Raw genomic sequence first — 6,215 nt, forward strand, 5'->3', positions numbered from 1 at the left:
TTTTCCTACTTGATTTTCTTTCCATAATTCATTAATTTCCATATCAAAAACCATGATTTCATAATCAAATAACCTAAAATAACATCACATTCTTCCTCACCATTGACTTGAAAATTCAGCTAAGGCTAGGTAATGGGAAAAATGAATGTTTTTCTACATATTTTGTTTACTAACATGTTAAACTAACACTAAACACTAACATATATCAAAATCAAATCAATCCAACAATTTTCTCTTTCTAGACCCATATGACCAGCCATGAAATCACCATGGAAACATGCAAATTAATCATGGAAAATAAGGAAAAATGCTTGGGAATAAGAAAACTCAAGCTTAATAGAAAAAATCTTACCTTTTTCACTTAATTTCCTTGAAAATTCACACTTTTTCTTTGATTTTCTCTTTCTAGAGTTTGGTTTTTATTTTCTCTCTCTTCTTGCTGGTTTGGCTGACCATGGGGTAGAAGATAGGCTGGTTTTTGTGCCTTTTAAAAAGAAAAAATAATAAATTAATAAAGGCATGACACGTGGCATCATGTCATTGGCCTATTTTTTTAAAATTTTGACTTTTCATTTTAATTTTCCACCACACCTTTATTCCATCTTTATCCATTTCCACCATAATTAAATTCCACAAATTTGACAAGTGTTGGGGTTGCAAAATTACCATTTTACCCTCGGTATGGTAAAATTATCGTTTTGCCCCTATACTCCAAAAATACCAAGAATTGAAAATTTCTCACTCCTCAAACTCCAATTATGTTCTAAATAATCTAAATAATTAATCTTGATCAATTGTTACCAAATTTTTTTTTAAAATTCCCGTTTTGTCCTTAAATGACAAAATGACTGTTTTATCCCTAATCGGTCAATTCTTCTGATTGACTCCAAATTGGACCTCGAACTCCGAATCACTGTTTTGAGAAATCCTTGGACTGTGAAATTTGAAATTTCATCTTAAAATTCCTATTTTAATTAGTTCGAGGTATAAATCAACTTAATTGTACTTTTAAGTACAATACCGGCTTTTACCTATTTTACCGAGATATTCTAGTACACAGGCATGATGTCAACTATATGTATGACCTAACAGATAATTTAGGGCTAGGCTTGACAACCCCTCTCTTGGTGACTTTACTTTAAGCTTCTTTACCTAACACACTTTACCTGTAACATCTCCCTACTTCACTTCTTGTTCCATCTTATCACTGTTTGCCACCGATTCAACACTTTCTATGGAATTATTCTCCCATTTGATAGAAGAAGACAAGGTCGTGGGAAACTCTAATACCATCTCAAGATAGATTTCTTACACAAAAATCTAGAAAAGTTGGACCCAACATGCAATTCAATGGTCTCATCTATTTTTCTTTGATCCTTAATGAGAATTAACATAAGCATACATTCAAACCTAATGCATTTTGAAAACTTTTTACCAAGGCTCATAAACTCCCTATATAGTATCGTAATCTCCTGGATTGTAAGTTCATTCCATGCATGAATGGGGATGCTTGAACCTAAAAGCCAATACCCGCATTTCTTTATGGTCAATTTAGTTGACCAATCATTTTCATAACCTCTTTTTTGGGGTCATGTGACTTGCGCTATGACTTACATGGGTATGGCCCACTAGTGCTAAGCAAGCCTTGCAATCAATACATGAGTGGGCTAGTCATCCACAACATTCATTACATGATCATTCAATGAAAATAAATTCATATAAGCACAGGCTCTATCACACAATTATGGAACTAGTCAACAAAAGGTATGGAAACTCCATCGAGATTTAGAGTTTGAGGTCAGTGATCATGTATTTCTTAAGTCTCACCAACTAAAGGCATCAAGAGGTTTGGCAAGAAAGGCAAATTGAGCCCAAGGTATATTGGTCCTTCTGAGATTCTCAAAAAGGTTAACGTAGTAACATATTGAGTAGCACTTCCATTGGATCTTGCTAGCGTACACCCGATATTTCATGTTTTGGTACTTTGAAAGTACCATCTAGATCCATCTCATGTGATTCAACACGAGACCATTCCCTTGGAAGAGTAATTAAGTTATGTAGAGGAGCCTATAGCCATATTAGATAGGCAAGTGAAGAAACTTTGTTCCAAATAGGTAACCTTAGTCAAGGTGCAATGACGTAATCACTCTAGCGGAAGAAGTGACATGGGAACTCGAGGACAAGACAAGAGTAAAGTGCCCACACCTTTTTTAGTAGTACGTTATACACTTGTATGTAAATTTGAGGATAAATTCTCTTAAAGGGATGAATATGAAACCCTAACCTTACGTTGAGTGACATTATTTAAAATTAAGTGAATGGATTACACGTTAATATAATTTAGAAGTTGGATGAGTTTTCCCAACTATATTGTGATAAATTTTCTTTACTACTATGTTGATTTGATGTGAACTTGATGGGTGAAAGAATGGTACGAAAAGGAAACCAAAGGAATAAATTTTTGCAAGGTAAGGCATGAAGCGTCGACCCTCATGGAGTACTAGTTGATCCTTAGAGGAATTTTGGCTTAAGTTGGCTATTGAAATTGCCAAAGATCAACCCCTGAGGAAGGGAAGGTCGATCCTAGCATCACAAAACATTTGAATTAGCTTCTAGATATGTCTAGGATCGACCCCTGAAGAAAAGAAGGTCGATCCTTCCAAAATGAAACACTTAGAAACTTTTTAAAAACTCAAGGATCGACCCTCAATGGCTAAAGGGTTGATCCCTACAAGTTGGAACTAAGAAATAGTTACTGGAAATCAAACGAATCGACCCCCTAAAGGCAAGGGGTTGATCCCTACAAGTCTATGAAGAAAACATTTAACTTGGGGATCAACCCCCAAGATCTAAAAGTTCAATCCCTAGGCTCCAGAACAGAAAAAAATGAAAGCCTTAGTCATAATTTTTCCCTCATTTCTCATTTCTCTCAGCTTCGAAACAATCTATCTCATTCTCCAAACCCTCTCTTAGCCTCTATTGATTCCATATAGTAAAGACTAAGCTTCCAACTTTTTTTTTAGGTAAGATTTAACCATTTTTTAGGTTAACAACCATGTTCCTCTATAAATTTGAATGTTTTACGAATTTCAACACATAACCTTTATTTTGAGTTGAGGATTTTTTAGGGTTTTACTCTTCAAGGAAGTATTTGAGGTATGGATGTTTAACGTTTCATTATAAAAGCTTTGGATTTGAAGTTTTATGGATTATTGGTTTAAAATGAAGAAATTGGGTTTACTCAACTAGTTTCGAATACATAGATTTATGGTAAATTAGGAAACTTATGTTAGAAATTGTTGTGATAGGATTTGTTAAGCTTGAGTATTGTAAAACGGGTGAGGTTGATGAAGTAAGGCTTAGAAGCACGTTTTTGTCAAGGTAAGTGGATACACCACTTTAAGTATTTTATATGGTAAAGCTAAGCATGATTTATCGACTTGATTGACTCACATAATTAATGCTATATTGATTTTGATAAATCTAAAATGTTTAAAGGCAAATCATTTCAAATTAGTTTTTCAAATCTACTATGTATGTAAATATCTCTACTATATATTAGTTTTCAACAAGAGGAACAAGCCCTTTCAATGGTTTTCTTCAAAAAGATCCTAATGGTACGATTAGTATGAATGGCATGTATGTTTGATGAATGTATAGTAGAGGTGATCACTCCCACCCTTAAGTTATGAAATGATAGTAAATGTATGTTTATGATGATGTCATGCATAGATGGATGTGGACATTCCTATTTATAGCAATGTTTATGTAATATATATCATGGCATGAAATGCATGATTATGAAATAGTATGTGATGTGACCTTCACATACATGATGAATTATGCAAGAGATGATTTAATGAGTGTGAATATGAGATCACGATATGTATTATGGATGTGACAAATCCTAAAGTTAAAGGAATCATGGATGAGGCTAATATGCCACTCAAGGAAGTTAAGGGAATCTGAGATAGTGGAGATTATTCTACTATCTGTCTAGAGATAGGACGAGGACCATTCAAGTGTGGCTGAGGCTGATGTGCCACTCACATGAGCTTAAAAAGAATCTAAGGTAGCGGAGATTATTCCACTATTCGTCTTGAGTTGGGGTAGGGACCACTCAATCGTGGGTGAGGCAGATGTGCCACTCATGAAAAGTAAAGGAATTTAAGGTAGTGGGAATTATTCCACTATCCATTCTAAGTTGGGACGGATACTACTCACTATGGGTAAGATGATGTGAATGAGATGGATATTGTATTCTTATTGTGTAATGTTGTTATGATTGATGTTAAGTTATGTGGAATGTGTAATGATTATATAGAGGTTTAACAAGTACAAAAGTTAGAATAAGGGTGTATACTAAAATGTAATGAATGGAACCCACCGTATAGGGTGTGAATGCAAGATTAGTACCATTACCAAAAGTAAGGTTTCGGTACCTATGAAAAAGGAAATCTCTTGTTTTCTCCTCTTAAATGTTTTGTGTATGGAACTATAACCTTGTTTATCCAAAACTTGGATTTAACCTACATTTATAAGGAATGATTTGAAATGATATTTATTAAGCATTAAAAGAAGCTATATGCATGTTTATGAAACTCATGTTGTTTTTGCAAAGTATGTTTTATTGAAAAAACTCTTACCTTTGGCTTGTCCCTTTTTCGTATTCACTCACGAAGTCTTTATGACTCACAAATTAGTTTCGTCTTTTTTTTCTTTTTTTTTTTTTTTTGGTAGATCAATGAGTAGAGTTATATAGCAATCCATGTCACAGAAACAAGATCCATCCTTTATTGGTAGGTGATCTAGCAGCCATTTAAAGCCTAGAGAGTTAGGTCATGTTTCCTTGACAAGTCGGTATTTATACTTTTGTTTATAAATACTTGACTATGTTTGACTGTTAAGCCATTGAATGGCATTATACTTATATGAAATTGTATAAATGTGATAGATGACAACTTAAGAGCCCATATGAGCACCAGGGGTGCGGTTCAATGTTGATACGAGATATATGATTATAAATGCTGTTAATGAAATGTGTTTACACATTTTATATTGAGAAGTTTCATAACTGTGTAATTATGCCTATGCATGGATGTATGCACTTATAGTATTAAATGATTTTATGGATGATGATGGTGGCTAACAAGCCCACATATGAATGAATAATGAATGATTGATTATTATCAAGTTTACTAGGGCTTAGAGGGCCATACACACGTAAGACCTAGTGCCAATCATGATCTTACAGAAAACAAGATGTAACACTAAGCAAACTAAAGAAAAAAAACAATAAATCAAATATATTTGATTAAAAAAATTTACTACTTTAACCTATTAAATATAATCTAGAGGAAATTGTGAGAAATAACCTTCCTCATAAGCCCAATTCAAAAATATCACTTTTTATAATTTTAACTATTTTTAGTCAATTTTTGACATGACTTACAATAATACCCTTTAAACAATTTCAGACAAATTAAAATGGTTTCAGTTTTCTCTATCCTGCCATCTAGATAAAAATTTCAAAATAAAATGTCGATTTCTCTCTCTAATCAAATACTGTTTATCTTGCTATCCAAAGCGTAGAGATGACATCAAGCTCTTTCTTATTTTGTTTTATTTTTTTGGATGATGGATCTTGGGGTTCTCAAGAGCTATAAACAGCAATTTTGCTCTTTGCAGGCAGCGATTTTGCTCATGGAAAAGGAACAGCTAAAGCATGTTTGATGGGTTTTATGGTGGTTCACGATTTTGTTGTGTTTGGGATTGAGATGATTGTTAAGAATGTTTACTGGGGATTTTGATTTTTTTTATGAGATTTTGAGTTGAAATTGTTCAGGGAATATTTTGTAAATGGGGTATATTTTATTTTTGTATAAGGGGGTGAGCAAGGCCCTCTCGATAGGAATATATTTTGTCTTGCTTTGGAGGGTTATGGAGTTTTGTAACCTATTTTTTATGAAATGCACAATGTCATGGCTTAGCAAAAAAAAAAAACGTATGTGTTTTGGTTCTTGAGTTTATTAGTTTATTCATAGAATCCCAAAGTTGAGGAGTTGAAATTGATTAGACTAGTTTTTAAGTATTGTGAGACTAATTTTTAGGTATTGCGTGACTTAATCACTGTGTGACTAGTTTTTAGGCATTATGTGATTGGTTTTAGGCATTACGTGACTAGTTTTTAGATATTACGTTACTGATTTTTAAAC

This window comes from Theobroma cacao, chromosome 2 (assembly GCF_000208745.1).
Source record: "Theobroma cacao cultivar B97-61/B2 chromosome 2, Criollo_cocoa_genome_V2, whole genome shotgun sequence".
Taxonomy (NCBI): domain Eukaryota; kingdom Viridiplantae; phylum Streptophyta; class Magnoliopsida; order Malvales; family Malvaceae; genus Theobroma; species Theobroma cacao.